Genomic DNA, 14,852 nt, shown 5'->3' with positions numbered 1-14,852 from the left:
AATTAACCCTATCCTTTGCCAGCTGCATCCACCCTTTGCCTGCAAACTTCTTAATCTCACCCGCCCACCTAACCTTCTGCCGCCCCCTGCTCCGCTTACTTTCCCTTGGAATCCACTCCGTTACCCTTAAGGACCAGCGGTTATCTTGCCTTCGCATTACATGCCCTGCCCAAGCCCATTTCTTTCTCTTGCTTTCGACTAGGATGTCATTAACCCGTGTTTGTTCCCTCACCCACTCTGCCCGCTTCCGGTCTCTTAACGTTACACCTATCATTTTTCTTTCCATGGCTCGCTGCGTTGTCCTTAACTTAAGCTGAACTCTTTTCGTTAGCCCCCACGTTTCTGCCCCGTAGGTGAGTACAGGTAAGATTATGCTGTTGTACACTTTCCTCTTGAGGGAAATTGGTAAACTGCCACTCATGATCTGCGAGAATTTGCCATATGCGCTCCACCCCATTCTTATCCTTCTAGTTATCTCCCTCTCATGATCCGGATCAGCTGTCACTACCTGCCCTAAGTAGACGTATTCCGTCACAATTTCTAGGCTCTCGCTGCCGATTGTGAACTGTTGTTCCCTTGCTAGGCTGTTGAACATTACCTTGGTTTTCTGCATGTTAATTTTTAGACCCATCGATCTGCTCTACCTGTCTAACTCATTGATCATGATTTGCAGTTCACCTCCTGAGTGACTCAGCAAGGCAATGTCATCAGCAAATCGCAGATTATTTAGGTATTCTCCATTTATTCTTATTCCCAACTGTTCCCAATTCAGGCCTCGAAATACCCCCTGTAAACATGCGGTGAACAGCATTGGCGAGATCGTGTCTCCTTGCCTGACGCCCTTCCTTATTGGAATTTTATTGCTGACTTTATGGAGGACTATAGTAGCTGTGCAGTTGCTATATATATCTTCCAGTATTTTGACATAAGGCTCTTCTACCCCCTGATTACGCAATGCCTGTATGACTGCTGAGGTTTCCACTGAGTCGAATGCTTTCTCGTAATCAATGAAAGCTATATATAGAGGTTGATTATATTCTGCGCATTTCTCTATCACCTGATTGATAGTGTGAATATGATCTATTGTGGAATATCCTTTACGAAAGCCTGCCTGATCAATTGGTTGATTAAAGTCTAACGTTGCCCTCACTCTATTAGCGATTACCTTAGTAAATACTTTGTAGGCAACGGATAGTAAGCTGATCGGCCTGTAATTTTTCAAGTCCTTGGCGTCTCCCTTCTTATGAATTAAGATAATGTTTGCATTCTTCCAAGCTTCTGGTACAGTCGAGGTCATAAGGCATTGCGTATACAGGGTGGCTAGTTTTTCTAGCACGATGTCCCCTCCATCCTTCAACAGATCTGCTGTTACCTGATCCTCCCCAGCTGCTTTTCCCCTTTTCATTGCTTCTAAGGCTTTCTTTACTTCATCTTTCGTTACTGGCGGGATGACGCATTGCTGTGCACTGCTGTCTTTCTCATTAACGCTCTGATTACATTGGCTACTGCACAGATCTGTGTAGAACTCTTCGGCTACGTTAACTATCTTATCCATATTGCTAATGACATTGCCCTGCTTGTCTCTTAATGCATACATCTGGTTTTTACCTATGCCTAGTTTCCTCTTCACTGTTTTTAGGCTACCTCCGTTCTTTATAGCATGCTCGATTTTCTCCATATTAAGCTTCCTTATGTCGGCTACCTTGCGCTTATTTATTAACTTTGATAGCTCCGTTAGTTCTATTCTATCTGTAGGGTTACATGCCCTCATGTTTTGCGGACACTTAAGCTCCGCCTTAAGGCTATGACGCGATACCGTTCGTGGGTTACAGCCCATATATTCAGAACTTTTGCAAACTTTGCCTCTTTTCATCCTCTTTATCCCCCGTCCTGTCGAGAAGGACAGCCAACTGGGCATCGCCTGGTTAACCTCCCTGCCTTTCCGGCCTTCTGTCCTTATGCGCATTAAAAATATTCCTTTACAATACTTATTTTCTGTCTTTTTGGGCATTATCACGTGCGCCGGAAAATTCATGTGCGTTTAGACCTCATTTTAATCTTTCAGCGATCACTGTGCTGGGTGTGCTGAAGTAGACAAAAAAAAAAAACTAAATGTGAGGAGCGCCCTGCATAACCACTGGTCTCCCGGATGCTGCTGCGTTTCGGAGCTCTCAACTAGCGCTCCTCGCGTCGCGAGAAGGCGCATCCGGCCCGGTGCCCCCTCCTCTGTTTCGAAGGGAGCGTCTTCAGTCGGCGTCAACAAGAAAGCGGCCGGGCATGAATGCCGTCTGGGCCAAACTTGCAGCGAGTAGAGGAGCTTTATTCCGGATATGTGACGTGGACGCCTCTCTGTTACTGGCTGCGAAATGCGAAGAAGAGCCAGTCATGCGATCAAATGCTCTGCTATTCTCTCCAGATACTTCTGCGAGTCAATCTTGCACTTGCCTTTCATCACATTGAGCTCAGTGCTGTATTTCCCGATTCCTTTTATTTTAATACTCTATGCAGACCTGCTTTTAGAGCTGTGATGTGCGCAGTTCTTTTGTGATTTTGATTTCACATTTTTTTTTAAATGCAGCTCCATAAACGATTGAAGAAGTCGGCAAAAATGATCGGAAAATCTGGGATGCGGAACAAATGAGAATCATGAAAGAGGGCTCATATAGGATTGACGCTTCCTGTTGATTTCATAAAGATGCGCGGTGTTGCGTGGTAGGGTCTCTTTTCCTCCCTCTTTCCAATCGCAGCCTAATCTTTGAGAATCTATGTTTTGAAAAGAAATAAGTTCCCTTTCATGGTCGCTTGCCTTAAGAGATAGCATAAATGCAACGAATAATTTTTGCTTACGTGCTGCAGTTCTGCCATCGAATCAATTCTCTTACGGTGAAAGGATGTTTATTCTCGTTTATTGTCAGGGAAGAAGTTTTATTTCAAGGGTGAAGGATTTTTCTGTCTTTTTTGCTTCTTTGGACCAACTCTCCCCACTTATGTTTTATTTCTTCGTTCATTTTTCTTGGGGTCATCACGGTCTAGAGCGAGATATTTTTGCTGACTCCAATTTTCTTTCCCTCAACGGTTTAAAAGTAGTTACATCCCCGATGCGTCTTAACACTTCAGTGAAACAAATTCAAATTAATAATGAAATATAAATACTATAGATAATATTGCCACACTGCTGTCTCTCTGCCGGCGCCACCCGGTGGCCGAACCTTGTCTCCCAGCGCATGGCCGAACGCCTTCTTTGTCTTGAATGAGCGCGACGGTTCGCCAAGCCTCACCCCAGTTAACGGCTGTGCTTCCTGGTACGTTTGTCGGTGATATTTGGTGAAGGTGCTGGGTATCATCCCATGTACGCTGACCCCGACGATATCCTTGACGCTTCTCCCCGACGCGCGGACGCCACACCTGCCAACAAAGTGAGCCGTCGCCTGCGAGGCCTGCAACCCGAGTTTGAGCCACTGACAAGGCCTGTGCGAGCTATGACTTCCACCACTGGCAGCTGCAGACAGGTCAGTACTACGGCAGTGCCCCGCCGGTCGTCCTTCTCTCACCTCGGTCGCCACCATCCTTCAGCGGTGACCGGTTCGAGGATGTAGAAGATTGGTTGGCCAGTTTTGACCGTGTAGCCGCATTCAATCAATGGGACGACGAGCGGAAGCTGATGAACGTGCATTTCGCACTGCAAGACTCGGCGAAAATGTGGTTCGAGAACCATGAGGCGTCCTTCTCCAACTGGGCAGCTTTTCGCCGTGAGTTGCGCGCCACATTCAGTTCGAGCGAGCGAAAGGAAGATACCGAAATTGCCCTTCGCTCCAGGTCACAGCAGTCCTACGAGAGCGTGGCCATGTTTATAGAGGACATGGCCCGCCTCTTCAGTCAGGCCGACCAGGCCATTCCCGAAGGTACCAAAGTGCGGCACCTTATGCGTGGGGTAAAGGAGCAGCTGTTTGCTGGCCTCATGCGCGACCCTCCGAGAACCGTCGCCGGCTTCGCTAAAGAAGCTACGAACATGGAACGTTCACAGCAGGAACGGAGTGCCCAATACGGCCGTCAGGCAAATGTAGCGGCCGCTCACTACTGCGCGTCCTTGCCAGCCCCCGAGGATGAAGCGCTGCGAGAGCTTGTGTGGAGCATTGTCCGCGAAGAACTGCGACACCTCCACATGGATGCTCCGTCGTCAAGCATACCTTCTACAGGCGATGTCCTCCGTGACGAAATCCGGCGAGCGGTGCAGCCACCACCAGCACCACTATCGGAGCCGCACGCCATTTCTTACAGTGATGCCCTGCGCCGACCTGCCCCCGCGCGCAAGCGTTTCGCCCGTTGCCCAACCACGACCACCCCATCGTTGCCTGCATCCCGTCGAGCAGCAGCAGGACCTGTGCCCTCATTTCAGCAAAGCGCACGTATGGCGAACATTGAACAATCGCCCGCTCTGCTACCACTGCGGGGAGCGCGGCCATATTCTGCGGAAATGCCCGTACCGGCGGATGGGTTTGAGAGGATTCCCACCGGACGCGCCTCGACCGCGCTATGGTGAAAGACCGCAGGACATAGAGGAGTACCTGGCCGCTCAGGTGATGCCCCTGACCTCGCAGTGGTGACAGTCGCGATCGCCATCCCCCAGGCGCTTTGTTGCGCCCAGTCGGCCCTACTCCAACGGCCAGTTCAGAGGCACGTCCCCTCGCCGGGAAAACTGAAGACGGCGTGCTCCGGGGGTAGGGCCGCCGCCACTGCACAGAGTCATCAGCCTCCACCCGACGACTTGACGCGACGGCCCGAGCGGCGATGACCCGATTCGACGACGTCACCGATGTGCCGCCTAACGATTAGTTTCTTCTGAAATTTTGGTAACCGCCGACAGTCATGAAGTGACCGCACTCGTCGATACCGGCGCTGATTTTTCTGTGATGAGCAGGCAGCTCGCCACGACTCTCCGTAAGGTTCTGACGCCTTGGTGTGGACCTGTGATCCGCACCGCCGGTGGCCATGTAGTGACGCCGATCGGCGTCTGCACATGACGCATCCAGATCCGCGGTCTTACTTTCACTGGCTCCTTTGCCGTATTACGCCACTGTTCAAAAGACTTATTCTGGGCATGGATTTCCTTGAAGAGTATGGTGCGCTCATCGACCTTCGGGAGCTCATTGTATCTTTTTCTGCCCAGCCAGCCGTTGACACCAACACCGAGACCAGCAGAGTAATGTTGCGCGTATATGACTACCACATAACAATCCCTCCGCGAGCCAGCAGGTTCGTCACAGTCGAGTGTAATGACTGCATTGGCGCTCTTGGCATTGCTGAAGCGAACATGTCGTTGCTATTCTCTCGGCAAGTTTGTTTATCTCGAGGCCTAGTAGTACTTGCCAACGGTCGCACCGAAATCTTAGTCACCAACTTTACCCGTGAACCGCAACATTTAGCGAAGAAAGAGGTCGTCGCTTATTTTGACGAGCTTGGACAGTGTACCAGCAGGCAGTTCTCTTTGTCCACCACGTCAGACCTCGACGAGACAACAGCTACAGCCATTCCGACCGACGTAGACCCGCACCTCTTGGCCAGTCAGAAACGCTGCGTGGAAAGCCTAATCTATTCTTTCCGCGACTGTTTTGCATCAACTTGCAAGGCGCGGAAGACGACCCTTACCAAACATCGAATTATCGTTGCTGACGACCAAAGACCGCTATGGCAGCGCTCCTATCGGGTGTCTTCAAAAGAACGTGACGCCATCCGCTGCCAATTTACACAAATGGTCCAGTACGACGTCATACAACCGTCCACGTGCACCTGGGCATCGCCTGTTCTCGTCATGAAGAAAGATGGCACCCTCAGGTTCTGCATGGATTACGGGCGCCTAAATAACGTCACAAAAAAGTATGTGTACCCTCTGCCACGCATTATGATTCCCTAGACCACATGCGCCATGCCACTTACTTTTCGTCCCTTGACATCGCAGTGGGTATTGGCAAATAGAGGTCAACGAACGCGACCGAGAGAAGACCGCCTTTATTACTCCTGACGGTTTATACGAATTTAAGCTGCTCCCTTTTGGCTTGTGTTCGGCCCCTGCCACATTCCAACGAATGATGGACACCGTGCTATCTGGCCTGAGGTGGCAGTCGTGCCTCGTATATCTCGACGTTGTCGTGATCTTCTCTGACACGTTCGATGAGCACCTGAAACGTTTGCGTGCTGTTTTCAAGGCCATACGTTCCGCTGGTCTCTCCCTCAAGCCAGAAAAATGTCACTGTGCGTTTCATGAGCTGAATTTTCTTGGTCACATTGTCAGCGCTCGGGATGTTAGTTCAGACCCCGAAAAGACGGCCGCCGTAGCTGCTTTCCCCAAGCCAACAGACAAACGGAGCCTGCGTTGCTTCTTGGGCCTCTGCGCGTACTATCGCCGGTTTGTTCACAATTTCTCCAAGCTCACTGAGCCTCTGACCCGCCTGACGAAAGATGCAGAACTCTTCATCTGGGGCCAAGACCAGGAAAGAGCCTTCACGGAACTCAAGTCCCGTCTCCAATGTACGCCTGTACTTGGCCACTTTGACGAAGAGGCCGACACGGAACTGCACACTGATGCCACTAACGTTGGTCTCGGTGCGGTCCTTGTTCAGCGGCAGGATGGTCTAGAACGCGTGATTGCTTACGCCAGTCGCACTTTATCCCGTTCCGGAGTCAATTATTCCACCACGGAGAAGGAATGTATGGCTGTGCTGTGGGCAGTTACGAAATTTTGTCCGTACTCGTATGGCCGCCCGTTTCAGGTCGTGAGCGACCATCATTCACTGTGTTGGCTGGCGAACCTGAAAGATCCCTCGGGGCGGATTGCTCGATGGAGCCTTCGGTTACAAGAATTTGATGTCACCATCGTGCACAAGTCCGGCCAGAAACACAGCGATCGATGCTGACTGTCTATCCCGCGCTCCTATTCCCTGCTCTACGGACGAGTCCGACAACGATTCCGCTTTCGTCGGTGCTGTCACCACGTCCACCCTTGCCCGCCAACAGAGGGCCGACTCCGAACTGCTGCTCCTCATCGAGTACCTCGAGGGAACCGCTCCATCTCCACCTCGACTCTTCAAGCGCGGACTGTCATCGTTTTGCTTGCGCGATGGTGTCCTCTACAAAAAGAACTACGGCCCAGCGGACACTGTCTATCTTCTTGCAGTGCCCACAGCGCTTCGTGAGGAAGTTCTGCGTGCGTGCCACGACGACCTTTCTTCGGGCCACCTCGGGTTTTCCCGCACGTTGGTGCGCATCGCATACGCCACAGGCACTACTGGCCCAAGCTTGCTGCGGTTGTCCACCGCTATGTACGAACCTGTCGTGAGTGTCAGCGCCGGAAGACGCCGCCGACTAAACCAGCCGGGCTCCTGGAGCCTCTAGATCCCCTCGCCTCCCATTTCAACAGGTTGGCATGGATTTACTAGGCCCATTTCCGGTGTCTTCCATGGGTAATCGGTACATTGTTGTTGCCACTGGCTATCTTAGCCGCTACTGTGAGACCAAGGCCATTCCCCAGGGTACCACTCCCGAAATTAAACATTTTTCCATTCACAACATTGTGCTTCGTCACAGTGCCCCAACAGTCGTATTAATTGACAGGGGAACCGCGTTTACGTCGGCACTTACGAGCGAGGTACTTCGACTCAGTGGCACCAGCCATCGAAAGGCTACAGCTTACCATCGCAAACCAACGGACTGACTGAGCGACTTAATAAGACAATTGCCGTTATGATTTCGATGTATGTCAACGACGACCATGCGAACTGGGACCGGATACTGTCTTACATCACGTTCGCGTACAACACTGCGTTCCATGAAACGACGCGCTTCACTCCGTTCCATTTTGTGCAGGGTCGCGAAGCCTTGACCATGCTGGACGCCATACTTCTTCCGGATCATACTCCCTCTTCTGTCGTGGACGCTGACCAATTTGTTCGTGACGCCGAAGCCGCTCGCCACGTTGCTCGACTGCGAGTCCGGTGCCAACAACAACGCGACGCCGAGCGTTACAACCTCCGCCGCAGGAAGGTGATTTACACACCCGGTGACCAAGTCTGGGTGTGGAGCCCGATCTGTTTGCGAGGGCGCTCCGAGAAGCTTCTTCGTCGTTACTTTGGTTCATACCAGGTGTTACGCCGCCTCAGTGCGGGGACCTACTAGGTGCTCTCTCATGGAAATGTCCGGTCCTCTCGACAACCGACATCCGAAATAGTCCACGTGGCGCGAATGAAGCCGTATTACTCCCGTTGGCCCCTTTCCACGAAGACACTCGCGTCGTTAACTTTCCGCCTTACGTATGTTTTTTCCCCCTCGCGTGCGACATCGAGTCGCCACCTGGTGGCCGAACCTTGTCTCCCAGCGCGTGGCCGAACGTCTTCTTTGTCTTGAATGAGCGCGGCGGTTCGGCAAGCCTCGCCCCAGTAAACGGCTGTGCTTCCTGCTACGTTTGTCGGTGACAATATTAAATGACGAAAACTACACGCATGGACTGTCTTTAGGCTCCGAAACAGGAATTGCGTCTTTGCTTCAGTTCGAGCACTGCAGATTGCGCCTGTATCATCAGCCACCTACAGATGTCAGCCTCGCTCGTAACGGTAACCTCGACAAGCATTTTCAGCGCTAAAAGATGACTGCCATGGACTGTTAATTACCGTGCGCAGGTAAGTACACAGCCCGCTTAGTCAGCCGCAGCCGTGAATGCGCCTCGTACCGACGGAGGACGCCGATCCTTTGTGACCCGCTTGGTTTGCCGGGGTTCCCGGCGTGATGGTGGGCCGCAGCTCGCTCTGGCTTTGATTCATGAGATATTCACGACGCAGCTAGATCTTTGCGAGCGCTCGCTCTCGATCCTATTTACTCGTGATAATTCTTGCATGGCGGGACCCGGCAGAAGCACAGCCAAGCATGGCTTCCGACTGCAGCGCCCTGCTTCCCGTACTTCGCTCGCCACCGGACCGGCCGAAGCTGCTGACAGCCTCGCATGCACGCGTTGTCGGCCCCTTGGTGATTTGTTTTCTCTAGCCGCAGGGTGCGTGCTGCGCTGGCTGTGCCAGAACCTGTTCGTCTTGGCTGCGAGAAATGAGAAGAAAGTGGACTGGTCGAAGCCCTTTTCCCGTGCCGTATAGATCTGACTTTCGAGATGAATACAAATTCCCTCGACTTCGGATTTCTTGCCGGTGGCTTAGCGTAAGCAACACCTCAGCATTGGTTCGTTTTTTTTTTTGGGGGGGGGGGAGGAAATGGCGCAGTATCTGTCTCATATATCGTTGGACACCTGAACTGCGCCGTAAGGGAGGGGATAAAGGAGGGAGTGAAAGAAGAAAGGAAGAAAGAGGTGCCGTAGTGGAGGGCTCCGGAATAATTTCCACCACCTGGGGATCTTTAACGTGCACTGACATCGCACAGCACACGGGCGCCTTAGCGTTTTGCCTCCATAAAATCGCAGCCGCCGCAGTCGGGTTCGAACCCGGGAACTCCGGATCAGCAGCCGAGCGCCCTACCCACTGAGCCACCGCGGCGGGTACACCTCAGCACCCACCGCTGTTTCCGCGAATATCGGTGGCCAGCCCTGAGTGTTTCATAACTCGAGATGCCGTCTGTCCGAAATGCCGTTTACTGCGGAAGATGTTTTGCGGAACGCAGGAATCCTGAGTTGTTATTGTGTTTATTTCAAGCTAAATACGTATAATTAGCAGTGTCTCAACAACTCATAAATCTTTCTTGTTTCTAGAACATCCAAACTGCCGTCTTTAGCGCAGTATTTTAAGGCGCCGGTACCTTTCATACGAATGTTGTACCAACTTTCCCGAGCTTCTGACTTGCTTCGGAAAAACCTTCAACTATCGCGTATGCCTAGGCATGCACCTCACGCTCTTTTGGAAATATTTTCTGCAAGGAAATTAAAAGCAAGACTATGGCACCTCCAATGCTACGGCTCGAGAGGCGCTCTACTCTACCGTTCGTGGAGCCGACGAGCGAGAGGGTGGGCAGCCGGTCCCTCTGAAAGCGATGGCCTGGCGTGGCCGGGCAATCGAATGGGCAGCGCCGGAGAGCACATTTTCCTTTCCGTTGCTCAAATCGGCGCGGCTGCCAGCGTGGGAATCCCGTCGGAAGTGGCGTGCGAAGACGCAACGTCCTGGCAACGCTCGGTTAGACCTTTATGAAGCGGCCGCCGGGTGGCCTGTTCGTGTGCTTTGCTACGCGGCTGTATTTATCACTTCATTTATCGCTTCCTTCTCAGCAAGAGTGGCACGCAATGAAACTTCTGCCGCTCGCTAGCAGGACGGCCTCAAGCTCTAGAGCTGCGTACGAGGCCCCGTTTTAACCCTGTTCATTCTCCGCGCATGCCTCTGTGGTTGTTCTCGGAGCGCCTTTGTGCACCTAGCACGCTCTTTGATCGTTTTATCTGCTTCGTCCTTCTGGATACCCAAACCATCTTCTCACTTGCCTCATTCTTCCCTTGGCTTTTTTCGCTCCTTGAGATTAGGAATCATCGCACCTCCTTCGAGTTGCCCTTATTCTTAGTTTTCCCTCCTCGACTGAGCATTGTATATATGAATGGGGCTGGAGGTGGTCGAACGCTGCCAGAACCGCGAATGGCGTTATAGCTGAGGAGACAAAAAGAGAGCTATATTCGAAGGAATCAACGTGAACAGAAAAATAACATAGACTGTATCTGCTGTTTGCCGTTCCTTGTACGCATTACACAGCTTTTCCTTGGTGGGTGAACACAGCAACAAAGGCGGGAAAAAGGCAGGACAAGCGCTAGCGCTTGTCTTGCGTTTATGGTTTTTTTTTAACGTCTCAAAGCGACTCAGGCTATGAGAGACGCCGTAGTGGAGGGCTCCGGAAATTTCGACCACCTGGGGTTCTTTAACGTGCACTGACACCGCACAGTACACGGGCCTCTAGATTTTCGCCTCCATCGAAATTCGACCGCCGCGGCCGGGATCGAACCCGTGTCTATCGGGCCAGCAGACGAGCGCCATAACCACTCAGCCACCGCGGCAGCCTAGCGCTTGTCTTGCCTTTGTCCCGCATTTGTTGCGCTGTTCACCCACCATGAATGCTAACCACCTCGCCCAAATTTCAGCTTTGCCGATTTTCCTTGTTATAGGGGAATTTTTTTTTTTGCACTCGAGACATGAATATGATAAAATTGCTGAACAGCGAACAAGCAACCCTTCAAATTCTTAACATGCAGGAAAACGATGCTGTCGTGCCCAGTAAGTAAATGTGCGGGATGAGGACATTCAAAAGCTATGCTGCTCAAGTGGCAGCTATGTAGCAGCGTTTGTTCTCCAGCTGACCCTTAATAGAAGTTGGAAACAGATTTTCCTTGCTTGCGAAGGGAAACCTGCAAAGTGGGAAGCGTGTGCATTCTACATACGCGTACAGCACACGAAGAGAGCGCAGTATGGAAACAGAATTGGGAGAGGGTGTGCACTCTCCGTACACGTACTGCACACGAAGGGTGCGCAGGATGCAGTATCAAACTTAGCAGCTCAGCCGTTTCCCTTTGTGCTGTACGCGCGCTATGCTAACTTTGGGATGAAGGTCTCGCGTTGAACGGTCTACTGAAAGTCTTTCTGCAAACTGAAAAGCAGCAAGAAAAGAAAAACGGTCGGTTATTCACGAGTTATTCGCACAAAAAGCACCCCTGCAGTTTGACTCTTCGATTATTTGACGGTGTCCTAACTGCGTCAGCTTGGCGCGAAATGCGCATGAAATTTACATGTGAAACTTTCTGATCATGCCAGTTTCCTCAAACATGCCTGCATATGTAATGCTTTTGCGCGTCCACACCTAAGCCCATGCAGTTCTGGTCGTTTTAAAGAATAAAAACAACGTCAGGCAGGTTCTCTTCTCCTGCAGGATACAAACCGACATTCGAATGCCTACGTGCCAAAATCCTAACATCTCTATAGAGGTTATTTTTTCTGACTTCGATCGCATCCCTCTAGACCCAACTTCTTAACTCTATACCCCGTAACAATGTATGATTTCACTATCGCGCTTCAGTCTCCTTTCATCCTCCATCCCTCTCGTGAAGCGCTTAGATTTGGTTAGTTGTCAGGAGGGTAAACTCTGCCTTATTCATTAGACGCTCGAGAACATGATCCGGGACGTATAACTTATCTGATAATAAATTGACATCTCCCTCCTTCCTACATAGCATAATGAGCATCCGATAACTAGATGCGTCCAGGATACAAATTAATTGGCAAAACCAGAAATTGCAACCCAAAGAAAAATGATGTCGAAAATAGCGACCTGTGCCCATCAAAACGATACACGGCACTTAGATTCGTGGTGCACATCCCAGGCGGTGCATTCTCCGAATGAAAAACCATTTACCAAGGTTTTTCTTATTTTGTATTATTTTATGTTATAACCTTTTTTCTTTTCATAATAAACATTTTTTTATTGAAAGTTGAGAAAACGGAGAGATCAGTGACCATTGTCGTCCTCTATCTGATAATAGAGAATAGGGATATTGTAAGGGAAGACTTCACTGGAAGGAGTCGATGATGGCATCGGCGGTCGTAGGGTTTTGGACGGCAAGGGCATTGAACGCCAGAGAGCCGATACCCTTCAATATTTTATTCTGGTCAAACGTTCGTCTGATTGTCGTGAGTCAAAGAATAAAAAAATGTAAAATGGTGTGCGCATCTGCTTGGTATTTCTTCCGTGCCGCATATGAATTCTATGGAAAGTATTTGGCGTATATAGGAGCAATGAATGCAAGGCTAGCCGCGGTGGTTTAGTCGTTATGGTGATGATCCTAAAGACATACATATATACATATTTTATTTTTTCCAGAAATTGGAAAGGTCTCCTGAGCTAAAAGCTATGAGCTTGACTAGGCCCAGGAGACCAAATACATGGTAGTAGCGGGTGTTTACAAAAAAGAGATAAATAAACATTCACCCGATAAGTTCACAAATGAAACTGATCTATACTATTTCCATAGCATACACACAGCATTTAGCATACATGATGCATATCACAAAAAAGCTGATTCGATCCCGGCTGCGACAGTCGCATTTAGATGGAGGCTAAATGCTAGAGGCCCATTTACTGTGCGATGTCAGTGCACGTTAAAGAACCCCAGGGGATGGAAATTATCCGAAGCCCTGCACTGCAGCCTGCCCTCATAACCTGAATCACTTTTGGACATTAATCCAGACGAAACCAAGTAACGAATACTACAAATGAGTGGCTTCAAGTGCTGTCTACATGACTATCTTCAATCAAATTAAACCTAAACGTAGAAAAAAAACAACTTTGTAATATTCGAGCGAGGAATGAAGAAACTGATGAAAATTCAAAGTTACCTTTTCCATCATCAGATCAGTACAGTGGAAAGGCACAAGTTTTTGGAATTGTATTTTCATAAACATTTGGACTGGACACAACATGTATCACAATTGGCGATAAATTTTTCAAGAACCCTTGGTCTCCTAAGAAAGTTAAGTTTTATCTTTACTGCTTGGTTTAAACAAAAACTATACTACGCGATTTTCTTCCCCGCTTATACTACTGTATTTTAGTGTGGGCACCCTACGTACGGGTTATCTAGAAAAAAGGGCATGTTCTGCATAGGAAATGTATTTGAATCATAGGAAACAAATCAGGATATGAACATAAATTACCACTCTTTTTAACTTATAAAACGTTGCCTATTGCAAGCGTATTTCAGCAGAGCTTGTCCAATTACCGGTAGCTCAGCATTAAAACACAACGCACAAGCTTCGTTACCACATACATGCCACCAGACTGCGGTTAGCGTTAAGAGAAGAAAAAGATGTTAAACAAGTGGATAGAACAACGTACGGGGAGTAGTAAATTGATTATCAGGTACAACTATTACCAAACACCTTACCAGAAATAGTGGTCGCAAGACAATTCAAAACATAGTATTATTTCATAAGGCGAGTGAAGTAAGCAATACTCCTCAATGATGCATATTAAGATCGAAGGTATTCGCCAAAGTATATTGTGGCGGCGTTATATTATTGAGATGTGAAAGTAAACTTGAAATAAGGATTAAAAAAAAACAACAACAAAACGACTTGGCTGGTGTTGCAAGCTTCAACTTAGCGCTAAGTCTTGCTTTCAATTGTAGTTTTGATGCAGTGCAATACCCTAAACACTTGTGCTTATTTGGTGGGGGCTGCCGCCGCTGTCGAAAAATATGTGGAATTTTACTGTAGCTTGTCGGCTGTTTCTTGTAGGTTTTCTGCTTCATTTGTATTATTTCGTTTCTTTTATTTCTTTGTTCAAAGAAACATGTCGTTCCATGTTTGCGTCCCGACACTGTTATGTAATCACGCTTGAAGATTTCTGTCCAAGAAAAAATCAAACTTTTTTTTTCCCGCGCTGCATGTGCGAGTCACGAGGCCATGTCAGGCGTCATGCAGCCGCATTTTGCCTCGGCTACCTCAGCATATCTATCCACCAAAAATTTAAACTTTTCTAGCGCCATGTACTCCTAATCTGCGGTAATAAAATCTTTTTCTTCTTCTTCTTCTTGTTCTGTTTCTTTTTATTTTTCAGCATTCGTCTGTGCATCTTAAAATTAAGGTCAAGAAAGCAACTTCTCTTGTGAGGCATCAACTAGTTGCGGTAGGCAGTAATAATCTGTGCAACAGCTTTTTATTTGCGCATCCCTTTTCACGCGTTCTCAGGCGGCTTCACATAAAATCCATTCTATGCTCGCAGAGGAATGGCCGCGAAGACACAAGAAGGAGAAAGAAAAAAGGCCGGAAAGCAGCGAATGTTCGGCCGGGGAGAGAATTTTGATGGAGCGCCCTGGCTACTACAAGTATGCGAACTCATTT

The sequence above is a fragment of the Amblyomma americanum genome, chromosome 4 (assembly GCF_052857255.1).
Source record: "Amblyomma americanum isolate KBUSLIRL-KWMA chromosome 4, ASM5285725v1, whole genome shotgun sequence".
NCBI lineage: Eukaryota > Metazoa > Arthropoda > Arachnida > Ixodida > Ixodidae > Amblyomma > Amblyomma americanum.
The sequence above is the reverse complement of the archived record's forward strand: the minus strand, read 5'-3'. Positions refer to the sequence as shown.